At 34.5% G+C, this 13,913-nt stretch overlaps 1 pseudogene; it reads left to right on the forward strand.

Annotated features, from left to right (window-relative positions):
* The first annotated feature begins 680 nt into the window (after positions 1 to 680).
* Positions 681 to 2,246, forward strand: LOC112670865 (catalase-like; annotated as a pseudogene).
* Positions 2,247 to 13,913: the final 11,667 nt, after the last annotated feature.

Raw genomic sequence — 13,913 nt, forward strand, 5'->3', positions numbered from 1 at the left:
ACTGTCTTACTTGATATTGGGATAAGCATTGCACAAATACCTAATTTAGTTGTAATAATAAATCCATAAGAAGACATTTTGTACCATCCATTTTTTGGATGATGAAACTGATGCTTCAAGAGGCTAAATTTCTTGCTCAAAGTATCCAATGTAAAGCAGAGCCAGGATTAAAACCTAGGCCTTTGATCCCAACGACCATGCTCTTCCCTCTTTCTGATATGAATGCTAGGTGACATAGTACAAAAGGTTTAACAGATGTTGAAAGAATTTGGAAGAAATGATTGTTGTCGGTTTGAAAAGCTCACAGAAGAGTTAAGCTTTCAACTGAATCTTGAAGGCAACGAAGCAGTGGGTATCCCACAATGAGAGGAAAGATTCTTGTTTTCCTTGCATACTTTCTTAACAATAAGATATTCAAATTTAAATATATTCATTTAGAGATTACACTTACTAAATAAATCACAAATGCCTAGATCTGAAAATAAAAAAGAGATCGATCTTACTTGGTCAGGCTAGCAACCACCAAAAATATCTGGCAATTTCTGTGTTCTGCTTCATTACTTAAAGGTATTAGGAATTCTTCAGTCAAAAAGAAAAACTTGAGACCGGGCTCGTCCGCTGAGGGTGGAGACGTGGGAGCCGAGGCCACCTGCAACGTTCTGCGAAGCTGGTGGGACACCATGGCAGACAGCTGGGATCCAGTCAGCGACCAGATGAAGCTCTGGAAGGAGCAGCAGGCCGCACAGAAACCTGACGTCCTGACCACTGGGGCTGGCAATCCAATAGAGACAAACTTATGTTATGACGGCAGGGCCTCGTGGGCCCCTTCTTGTTCAGGATGTGGCTTTCACTGATGAAATGGCTCACTGTGACCGGGAGAGAATCTCTGAGAGAGTTGTGCAGGCTAAAGGAGCAGGGGCTTTTGGCTACTTCGAGGTCACGCATGACATTACTAAATACTCCAAAGCAAAGGTATTTGAGCATATTGGAAAGAGGACTCCCATTGAGGTTCGATTCTCCACTGTTGCTGGAGAGTCAGGCCCGGCTGACACAATTCATGACCCTCGTGGGTTTGCAGTGAAATTTTACACAGAGGATGGTAATTGGGATCTAGTTGGAAATAACACCCCCATTTTCTTCATCAGAGATGCCATATTGTTTCCATCCTTTATCCATATCAAAAGAGAAACCCTCAAACACACCTGAAGGATCCGGACATGGTCTGGGACTTCTGGAGCCTGCACCCTGAGTCTCTGCACAAGGTTTCCTTCTTGTTCAGTGATCGAGGGATTCCAGATGGACACAGGCACATGAATGGATATGGATCGCATACTTTTAAGCTGGTTAATGTGGCAGAAGAGGCAGTTTATTGCAAATTCCATTATAAGACAGACCAGAGCATCAAAAACTTTTCTGTGGAAGATGAAGACTTTCTCATGAAGATCAGACTACAGCCTCCAAGATCTTTTCAATGCCATTGCCACAGTCAACTACCCCTCCTGGACATTTTATATCTAAGTCATGACTTTCAGTCAGGCAGATACCTTTCCATTCAATCCATTTGATCTTACCAAGATTTGGCCTCACCAAGACTACCCTCTCATCCCAGTTGGTAAACTGGTCTTAAACCGGAATCCAGTTAATTACTTTACTGAGGTTGAACAGCCTACATTTGACCCAAGCAACATGCCACCTGGCATTGAGCCCAGCCCTGGCAAAATGCTTCAGGGCCGTCTTTTTGACTGTCCTGTCACCGCCACCACCTAGAACCCAATTATCTTCAGATACCTGCGAACTGTCCTTTCTGTGCTGGGGTGACCAACTACCAGCATGATGGCCCCATGTGCAAGCTCGACAATCAGGGTAGTGCTCCAAATTACTACCCCAATAGCTTTAGTGCTCCTGAACAACAGTGTTGTGTCCTAGAGCATAGCAACCAATGTTCTCTGGATGTGCAGCGTTTCAACAGTGCCAATGAAGATAATGTCACTCAGGTGTGGATGTTCTATTTGAAGATACTTGGTGAAGAGGAAACACCTGTGCAAGAACATTGCTGGCCATCTGAAGGATACACAACTTTTCATGAAGAAGAAAGCAGTCAAGAAATTCAGTGATGACCACCCTGACTACCGGGCCTGCATTCAGGCTTTTTTGGACAAATACAATGATGAGAAACCTAAGATGCGATTCACATCTTTATGCAGCATGAGTCTCACCTGGCTGCCAGGGAGAAAGCCAATCTATGAGAGTCGTGCCCTAAGTTGCTCTCCACCTGTGAAGCAAAGCATGGTGTTTGCACACATACCCACTCTTTGCTGGATAGAAGATTCTCCTGTGCTAGGTACATTTTATGTCTTTAAAATGATAATCCAGGTTTCTATCGCAAATAATGTTGCAGTGGCTTCTAATGCTATTTCCCTAGGGAGAAGTAAGGGTAGGGCTTAACAATGATGTAAAAGAAAATGTATTTGTTTTTGGTGCTGGGTTGGATTATTCACTTAAAATGACTAGAATGAAAGTTTCTGGCAGAAATAGGATTTTATTTGATAAGATAAAGTCTTGGTGAAATTAGTATGTTTGCATATATCATCTCATGGTCTTATTATATAAAAATATGGCTGTAATTATATAAGAAGAAAAGATAATCTACCCAGAAATTTTAATTTTTCTCAGTTCCATATAGGAAAAACACATTTAATGCATTGATATCTCTTGAAAATAACTTCAGTGACATCATGCCTTAATGCTTATTCCTGCCTGAAATTGATCAGGTTTTTTTAAAACTTGGATTTACATTCATGCTAACGTAGCATTGATTTTACAACAGACTGATTTGTAATTGCTACATTTTTAGAATAAAATAATCTGTACATAAAAAACAAAAAGAAAAACTCATGAGGGCAATGGATAATATGGTCCTTTTATATTAATTATTTAAGGTGAAAATATGGGGAAAAGTTTTAATTTTCCTGTGCCTTTCTCCTGTTAATTTTAAGATTTCCCTAATGCACGGTATTGGACTTCTCTATTGACTTCCTGTACTCTCATTTTTTTTTTCTGGGAAGTCTTCTGTAAATAGAGTTTATATTTTGCTATCTATTTGCCAAATAGTATATATTTCCTTGTATTTTAACCTTGTATCCTATAACCTTGATGTAATTGCTTAATAGTTCCTTTCCAGGAACTATTTATTATAGATTTTTTTAGATTTCTACCTAAATCAAAGTTTTTTTTTTCTTCCCTTTTATTATCTAAAACTTCCAGTACAGTGTTGAAAAGCAATGGTGAGAGGGGATATCCTTGTCTTGTTCCTGATCTTAGCAGAAAATCTGTGAGTTTTTCACCATTAAGTATGATTTTCTTATAGATAGGCTTTATCGAGTTGAAGACTTGCCCCTCTATTTCTTGGTTGCCGAAAGTTTTTATCATGAATGTATATAGGATCTTGTCATATGTTTTCTCTGCATCTATTGATATGGTCATGTGATTTTTCTTTTTTAACCTATTGATGTGATGGATTATATTAATTGATTTTTGAACATTGAACCAAGCTTGTATACCTGAGATAAATCATACTTGGTTATGGCATATGATTTTTTAATGCATTCTTGGGTTTGATTTAACAGTATTTTTTTGAGGATTTTTTGAATCTATGTATATGAGATATATTGGTCTGTAGCTTTCTTTCCTTGTGGTGTTTTTTTTCCCTTTGAATTTAGGTTAATACTGGTCTTGCAAAATGAGTTAAGAGGTATTCTCTCTGATTCTACCTTCTGGAAGAGATTGTAGAGAACTGTTATAATTTCTTCCTCACATGTGTAATAAAATTTTCCAGTGTACTCATCTGTGCCTATTGCTTTTTATTTTGGAAAGTTGTTTGTTTATTCAACTTCTTTAATAGATATGGTCCTATTTGGATTGTCTATTACCTCTTATGTGAATTTGAGCATCATGTGTTTCAAAGAATTGGTCTGTTTCATGTAGGTTATCAGATTTGAGGGCATAAAGTTGTTCATAATAGTCTTTTATTTTTCTTTTGTTGTCCATGGGATTTGCAGTGTTGTCACCTCTTTCATTTCGGATACGAGCTAGTTATGTCTTTTATTCTTAGCTAACTTGACTAAAGACTTATCGATTGTGTTGGTTTTTTCAAAGAACTGGCTTTGGGTTTGTTGATATTCTCTAATGGTTTTCTATCTCTATTTCATTGATTTCTGCTCTAATTTTTTTTATTATTTCTTTTCTTCTGCCTACTTTGGATTTAATTTGTATTTCTTTTTCTAGTCTTCTAAGAACCTTAGATTGTTGATTTTAAATTCTTCTTTTTAAATATATGCATTCAATGCCATCTCTAAACACTGCTTTTGATAATATCCCACAAATTTTGATAAGCTGTATTTTTTCTCACTTAGTTGAGAGTATATATATTTTAAAATTTCTCTTGAGATTTATTGCTTGGCTTATATGAGGTATGTTTTTTAATCTTCAAGTATTAGAGGATTTTCCAGTAATCTTTCTTTTGTTGACTTCTAGTTTAATTCCACTGTGGTCCGAAAAAAGATAATAATATATTATTTCTATTATTTTGAAGTTGTTAAGTGGTATTTTATGGTTCAAGATGTTGTCTATCTTGTGATCTTGAGATGAATGTGTATTTTGCTCTTGTTGAATGAAGTAGTCAATCAATGTCAATTATATCCCTTCAATTAATGGTGCTGTTGATGTCAACTGTGGCCTTCCTGATGTTCCACTTGCTGTATCTGTCCATTTCAGATAAAAGGTTGTTAAAGTCTTCAAGTATAACAGCATATCCATTTGTTTATCCTTACAGATATATCAGGCTTTGCCTTACATAGTTTGGTGCTCTGTTGTTAGGTGCATACACATTAAGAATTGTTATGTATTCTTGGAGTATCTATCCCTTTATTAAATAGTGCCCCTCTTTATCCCTGATAAATTTCTTTATCTGAAGTCTGCTCTGTCTATAATTAATACAGTTATTTCTGCTTTTTTTGTTAATGTTACTGTGGTATATCTTTCTCTATCCCTTTACTTTTAATCTGTATGCGTTTTTATGTTTCAAGTGGGTTTCTTGTAGATTATGTATTTTTGAGGCTTGTTTTTTGAAAGAGATGGTCTCTGTCTTTTAATGGTGTATTTAGATCATTGATGTTTAAGTTTAAGGTAATTATTGGTATAGCTAGATTAATATCTATTGTGTTTGTTACTATTTTCTAGTTGTTGCCCTTGTCTTTTGTTCCTATTTTCACACTTTTTCTACTTTTTTTGTGATTTTTATTGAGCATTTTGTATGATTTCATTAAATCTTTTTTAAAAAATTATTTGTTTATTTTAGGGAGAGAGAGAGAGTGAGTGAGTAGCACATGAGTGGGGGTGGGGGTAGAGAGGGAGGGAAAGGGACAAGCATATGAGCTGAGCATGGAGCCCAACTGGGGCTCCATCTTATGACCCTGAGATCATGACTTGAGCTGAAATCAAAAGTCAGATGCCTAATCGACTGAGCCACCAAGGCACCTCATCATTTAATTTTTCTTACTTTATCAATTATACTTGCTTTTTTTTTTTCGGAGCTTGCAGCATATATTTATGGCTAATCCAAGTCCACTTTCAAATAATGGGTAGCACAAGTACCTTGTAACAACAAATTATTCCTAATTTTCCCTTTCACCTCTTGTATCATTATTGTCTTTCATTTTACTTATGTGTAAGCATATATGTACACACAAATATATTATTGCTATTATTATTTTGAGCCAACTATTATCTGTTAGGTCAATTAAGGATAAGAAAATAAAATTTTACCTTTACTTATTCTCTGATGCTCTTCCTTTCTTTGTTTAGATCCAAGTTTCTAACCTATGTCATTTTTTTCTCAAGAATTTTTTAAAATATTTTTTGCAGAGCAGGTCTACTAGCAACAAATGCTCTTAATTTTGTTTGGAAGGTAAACTTTTTACTCATCCCTAATTTTACATCTATCTATCTATCTATCTATCTATCTATCTATCTATCTATCACTTTCTCACCTTCACACGCTGCTCTGTCAGACTGTATCTCTTCCTTAATTCAAAAAACCATTATGAAACTTTCACAAAATCCTCTCTGATTCCTCCCTCTTTATGCTGTTTATACAGTTATTCTAGTGATTCTTAAGGAATGGGCCATGAATGTGTTATATGTCCAAATTCTTTTGTCCTGTGTATTTTAAATAAGTTTTTCTGTCTCTCTCCTTTGACTTCTAGGCTTTCATTTCATCATGATGTCCCAAAATATATGGGATAATGTTCATTCTCACTTTATGATTGCTTAAATGCTGTTAATCTATGATTACTCTCAAATAGTGTGGTCACCATCTATTTATGAGATGCCTTTAAATCATATGCCCTTGGGCTCTAGGCTCAAATAGAAAAATACAAAAAACTCTGTTACTTTTTTTTTTTTATACTGGCATAGGAATGTCTACAATTTTCATTTTGAAAAGATGATAACGTGTCATCATAGCAGTCCTGCTTGATTGTTACGGTAAAAAACTCCCAATATGCACTTAAACCAATAACAATTTAGGTAACGAAAGTTTGTAAATCAGTTTATATTTTGATCAGGAAAAAAGTCAGGAGTTTATATTTTGATCAGGAAAAAAGTCAAAAGTTTGTTAAAAATTAAATGTCTTCAGAATGTTAAATGGAATAGTTCTATTGAGGCCTGGGCTGGTTTCTGATTTTATACAGGGCCTATGAATTTTGAACCTGATTTTTTTAGGTCATCCAATTGACATGTCCCTTGATGACTTTGAAGAATGCTTGAAAAAAAATGCATACATAGATCTGCCAGATTTCCAGTTCTGAAACACCTTTTGTAATAAGTCATGTCATAGTATTTTTGTTACAGTACATAATTTGCCCAATATGTTTCAAAATTAGAGATCTTAAATTTTATGAATCTCTTGATACTCTTTTCTTACTATTTTGTTGGCTGAAACAGAAATCCTTTCAAACATAGGTAGGAATAAAATGAACCTGCCCAATCATAATCATTTCTACTTATGGCCAAATGACAATTACTAGAAAGGAAAATAATTTAACAAGGAAAAGTGATATAGAGGAGGATCAATGGGGATTTAATTCTTGTTATAGACAATCCAAAAATCTCTTAATTTTTTTTCTTTTACACATGTTATTGCTTGCACTCATTTCTATTTAGCAACTATACTTTTGTTCCAAAAATATTCAAGAAAAAGGAATTAATTTGTTCATGAGTTATTGTTACTAATATGGATCAGGCACTTGCAAGACACCACAATTATAGAAGTGAATAAACCAGACATCATAACCTTCATGATGGACCATATTAGAGTAAATGAAAGAGAAAAAAGAAGTCCGTGTGAAGAGTTTAAATTTTGATTATAAGAGAAAACAATATATATATATATGTATGATCTCAACACTTTTAGATTAAAAATTATATTAAACAGTAAAATACATATGGAAATAAGTAGTAGGTTTTATATTTATCTGTTGGTCTTCCACTTTATCATTCCTTCTCCATTCTAGTCATATTTCTTGACTGTGAACAGGCTCTTACCTGTTCATTCATTTATCCATAGACTGTATATTTATTTTTTACTAACTTTTAAGAAGATACTGATAGTAATTTTTCTAGTGAGTGCAGATTTAATAGAAGAGACCACTAACATATGCCAGAATATACCATCATTTAAGAGGCTATATTTGCTATATGCTAAGTGTTTAGGCATCCAACAGTTGGAATTCATGATTGTTTTGAATTAAGGCCCCAGATTTCTAATTGGTATGACGTGTGCACTATAATCATTTAGTATTTTACAGCTTTGCTGCACGTGATACCTTATAAAATGTCATCCTCACTGTGCTGAAGTACTTTCCCATAGTACACTTTTCTGTATGTTACTAGTTACCATGAGCCAAATGAACCCTAGTTGTCTGCTTCACTCTGGCTGATAGGATGCTAATTTATAGACATCTAAATGAGGTTTTCCTGGACTGGCTAGTCCCTAGCCAACCACCTTATGGTCACAGATGCTTGAGTAGGCCCCTATAGAACATGAGAGGCAGCTCAAACCAACCTACAGCATTTGAGCTAAAAAATATTTTTAAAAATGTTTTTGATTTAAGCCATGAAATTTGAGGTAGTTTGTTATCCAGGAATAACTAACTGATACAAAACAAATGAACATAGAGAAGAAAGAGCTATAGATTGGGATAATTTTATTTGCAATTTTTTTTTTGGCAAAATAGAAGTTAAATCCCTTACGTTCAGTGAATATAAAGAATATTTCCCAGACCAAAACATAGAGTACCAGCTGAAATTCCAACTGTGATGAAAGTAATTAGTTGAAGGGAATCTGGTGCAAAATAGGTATAGAGCCTTAGTGAGTCTAAATAAGCTTGACTATTATGTAATTTAACGTATTGACTTGAGCCATACAATCACATTTTTATTTTTATTTATTTATTTTTAAAGATTTATTTATTTATTCATGAGAGACACAGAGAGAGGCAGAGACATAGGCAGAGGGAGAAGCAGGCTCCTTGCAAGGAGCCTGATGTGGGACTCGATCCCAAGACTCCAGGATCATGCCCTGAGCTGAAAACAGAGTCCCAACTACTGAGCCACCCAGGTGTCTCTCTCTCTCTCTTTTTTTTTTAAAGATTTTATTTATTCATGAGACAATTATATTTTTAAAGCAAGTACATAATTCAATTTTAAAGATCTCTAGATATTTGTCTATTATAATAAATATTTTTAATTCCTAATTTTATTGAATAGCATATTGAGTAACATAGAATATGACATAATTTATTCAATTAGACTATCCTGTGAAATACTATTATGCTTTTACCACTTATATGGTACTATCCCATAGTATCTTATATGTTGGCCATTTACCTGACTTTTGTTTCTTTTTAGTTTTTATATTTTACATCTAAAATCCTTGTATACATGTAGACTGTGTTTTTAACAGTATGTGCCATTGACCATCTGTGCCAGAAACAACTGGAGTGTTTGTTTGAAATGCAGATGTTTGGAACCACCCCAGAGCTTCTTAAAGAGTCTTCAAGGATGTGGTTGGAAACTTCCTTCCCTAGAAAATTTCCATAGAAACACTAATGTTTGAGAATCTTTACTATAGACCTGGCATAGTACAAGGTGCTGAAAAATATTTTTAAAATGAATGACAAACAGGAATATGTGTGCTAAGTTGAAACTCTTATTTTGATATATAAAATTTGTCTATAGAATTCACATAGCAAATAGTTTATGCCAGTATCCTTAAGCAAAGATTTTCAGACAGACGAAGTGTTGTTTAATATCCATTTGCCATATTGGAATAACACAAGTTACTCATCAGGCTGGGTCTGGTGTAACTAGCAAAGAAAAAAACACTTTTTACCTTAATTTGGCAGAAGCTTCTTTGACTTTCAGAGTCAAAATAAAAATGAGGAAAGCAGAAGGTTCTGGCTGAATGAGAAGAATTTTTGAAGAGATTTGTAAAGTCTCTAAACTAATGTCTGTATGGCAGATGTATGTACAGGCTCTATATAAAATTGAAATTCAAAGAAGAGTTAAACCTAATTTTGCATACTTCCATCTTAATTTTTTAAAAAAGATGATGAAAAAAGTTCTTAAGGCCGACGTCATCATTATGTTAATACCTTGAGGGAGTAATTGGAAACAGCAATAAATAAACTCTGAATCAATGTTAGCTTTAAAAATGTGGTGGTGGAGATAATTTAAAGAACATGTGAAGAACATAATTAAAATATAGTCATGTGTGGTCTGGAAGAAATAAAATGCTAAAGAGTTCAGGCATTTCTACGGATGAGTCCTTGACTTTACAAATATTTCTTGATTCTATCTTAACATGGGAGCAAACTACAGTGTGAATTACCTACAAGGATCAAGAGCACCGGAATATTACTTATAGATTAGAAGAACAGCAATATCCTTTCCTGTTGTTTTTGTACTAGGCTTTGCTTATTTGTAATTTCTTCTATTATTCCTTTAAGGGAATTAAAGTTACCCCATCTTTCCTTTTCTATGCACTTGATTCAAAATCAAAGAATTAAAAGTGGAAAAATTATTTCCTTGCACTTTTCCAAATTAACTAAAATAAAGGTTTCCTAACAGAGTCATGACAACCATAGTTTTGGGAACAGATGCATAATTGAAGAAGAAGAGATGCCGAGGTTAACTTCCTGTTGCTTTGAATATATGTAATTGCACCACAAGAATAAGCCCATATGACATCCAAACTAAGCAGGTTTTGTTTTGTTTTGTTTTGTTTTGTTTTTGTCTAGAATATGTCTCTTAGTCATGAAACTTCCATTGAGTGTATGTGCCATCCAGAGTGAGAAGCATGTTTTCCAAGTCTGGTTTTGTAGATTTCTCAGAACCCCTTTTGATCCTTTTAATTTTATTAACTGAGATGGAAACCTCTTGACATCAGAATTTTTGCAAAGTTTATTCCATATCCCAGCCCCTGAAAGCTTTTAAATACCTAGGGGTTGGTCCAGATTGTCACCTAATGAATAAGAAAATCTTCCAAAGTCCCTAGTATTTGAGGCCATTAGTTGCCATAAAATCACGAATGATTATATTATCCCTGTAAAAACAAATTAAAACCTTAGGTTTATTCTACTATTTTTCCATTATAAATAGGGACTTTCCAGCATCACTAAAGAAGTATCTTTGCCAAAAATGTTTAATCTGTCATTTCTTTGGACCAGTTTATAGCAAATACCAGGTATAGAAGAACAAGTCCAACAACAGAACAAGCAACCAATCACAAGAAACCAGAAACTAAGGCTGCATATAGGACTACTACTTTCCCATTCTTCTCAAGAAGCTGATGTCTTAAAAAAAGGGGGGGGGGGCAGAGTTAGAGGAAAGGAAACTAGAGCACAGTACAAGATATTTTAGAGATAAAACAACCATATGATACATACAGTCTTTGGCTGATCCTGGTTTGAACAAACTAGTTATAAAACATAGCTCTGGAATTATTAGCTCTGAAAATTTAAATATGCACTAGATATTAGATGATATTAGATAACTATTATTAATTTTATTATATCTGATAAAAGCATAAATATTTTTGTTTTAAAGAATGCATACCTTAATTAAATGTAAAGATAAATTGTCATGATCAATGTTATTTACTTTACAACATCTAAGCATAAGAAAAAATATAAATAGGTTGATTAGTGAAGCAAATATGATATAATAATCACTGATCTTTTTTAACAATTTATTTATTTATTATTTATGATAGACACACCCGGGGGGGGAGGAGAGACATAGGAGGAGGGAGAAGCAGGCTCCATGCCTGGAGCCTGACGTGGGACTCGATCCCTGGACTCCAGGATCGTGCCCTGGGCCAAAAGGAGGCGCCAAACCACTGAGCCACTCAGGGATGCCTGATTGCTGATCTTTAAATCATAGTTTTAATGATATGATTTCATTATACTGTGTTTTCTATGGTTTTATTGAAAATTTTCCTAATAATTTTAAAAGGACATAGTTGTCTTTCATAGTTCAATTAGAATTAGAATTTTTGAGTGAGCATAGCCCTTAGATATCTAGAAAGTGCAGGTTTTAGTAGCAATGAACACTTAACTTAGTGTTAAGAGATCTGCATTCAAGTAAAACCATGGGCGAGGGCCCAGTCCAATTGCTTTCTAACCATAACCCAAGTTCAGTCAAGGACTTTTCAATCAGATTTAAAACAAGAACAATAATCCTTGTCACCCTCCCATGTCAAGGGGGTGTTATAATGATGAATGAGCTCCAGGAATAGATTTAGCCTGCTGATGTATTTGTAACCCATATGGCTATATCACCCTTTGACTTTTCTAAGAGGAATAGAAAATGGTTACATTTAGTATGCCACAAATTAAATTTCTGTCAAGTTTGGCTTTAAAAACCACTTTCCTAGAAATCCAGGTTTCCATAGGCTAGCAAAGAATCTTTATAAGATCCCACATAGGGAACTGAAGCTAGTATTGCTAATAGTGGGTGATTTTGTGTAAGCAGAAATAAAACTTTGTTGGTTTCGATATATATATATTACATACATATAATACATGATACATACATATCAGTGTATATATTCTCTTTTATAAAACAGCTTGAGATATACCTGACATGCAAAACTGCACATATTTAGTATATATATATATATATATATACATAATTTGATTAATTTAGACATGTTTATGCCTGTGAAACTATCACTACAATCAAGGCAATAAATATATCCATCTCAAAAAGTTTCCTAATGCCCCTAAATTTTTTCTTTACTTGAACAGCTTTAAGAATTATTTGTTATTACTGTGCACTGTATGTATTCTATGTTAAGTACTGATACAAATAGAAATATTTAGTAGAGCTTCAATATTTTTAGTATTGATCACATCAAAACTATATCAATTAATATAATGATGAATGGTATGAGTAAAATTCTATAGGCTATTACTGCTGGGTTGTTACATTTATACAAAATTCCTATACCAAAAATGTTTAACAAGTACTTCAAATGTGTGATAATAGCATAGATTAAGCCAATATATTTGATTAGAAACATGTCACACTCTAAGGTAGAAGATACTTTATTTAGTTGCTCGATTCAGTTCAGTAAACATTTGTTATAGATCTTATTTTTTTCTTCCCTGCACCAAGTGATATTTTATAAGAGCCTGTACAGAAAAACTCATCTATTTGCCTTTTGGAATTTATATTTTCAGCTAATCTTATATAATCCTCATGCCTCTTCCCATTTCAAGGAAAAGATATCCTGGGCATCTATTTAGACTCATTTCCCTGAACTCAGACTGCATGAGGCTGTACCATATATACAGGGTTTGGAGTAAATCAAAGTAGAGTTAGAGTCCTAGGCAGAAATAAATTTAGAAAATGAAGAAATTAGCCTAAATATCCAAACAAGATTAAAGAGTGAGAAAGAAAGGAATGCCTGTTCTATTTAAAACTGAGGAGTTCGCAACTTAGAACAGGTTAAAAACAGTGATCAGGAGGCCACACTAGAAGAGAAGAGGGCTTTCTAGATACCTGTAGCCTCATGCTTGGTCAGGAGGATCCTCTTTAGGGACGAAGGCTGCTCACGTGTCCGGAGCCCTGAGTATTTCACCTTAGCTGAGTTGAAATACAGCATAAGGGACACATTTCTTGAAGGTGGGGGTTTCTGAGAGCATCCCACTTGTGAAAAAAACACACCCAATGAGGACACTTCACCTGGAAAAACAGAGTGTAGATGTTAATCAGAGGGCCCATGGCTTCTGCACAGGGCACATTTTGGGATTAATCATGCCTTAAGACAGGAAGAGAAGCATTTTTGAATAGTGCGCCTCTTAATTGCTAGTAATCTCAGTGCTTATGGTCTTACTTGAAAAACCAAAGAAGTTTAAAAGGCCAAGTTGAATACTTGGTTTGCATGTGCCCACACACGTGTGCGTATGTGCGTGGCACACACACACACACACAAAGTCAGTGATTTCTTGGTAGTATGACTAGTCCTTCCACATTTTCAGAAGAATTATACTGTACACAAAATTGACAAAATCATAATATAAAAACAATACATTTTTATTTGTATTATTTATATGACAGGAGAAATGGACATTTAGTTATTTTATAATGTATAGATATAGTCATTTTTCTTTAAAAAAAAACACTTTCTTTAATATACAAGAAAAATGTGAGACACAAAGATAACCCAAGAAAGTGCTCAGTTTCTGAGCTGCGAGTTCATAAAGTCCAGTCTTCCCAGGAAAGATGGGGTTGAGGGGATGCTATGTCACGAGGCCCCTGGTGAGCCCAGCACTGGGGCCACACTCGGC

Source organism: Canis lupus, chromosome 14 (genome assembly GCF_003254725.2).
Source record: "Canis lupus dingo isolate Sandy chromosome 14, ASM325472v2, whole genome shotgun sequence".
Classification (NCBI taxonomy): domain Eukaryota; kingdom Metazoa; phylum Chordata; class Mammalia; order Carnivora; family Canidae; genus Canis; species Canis lupus.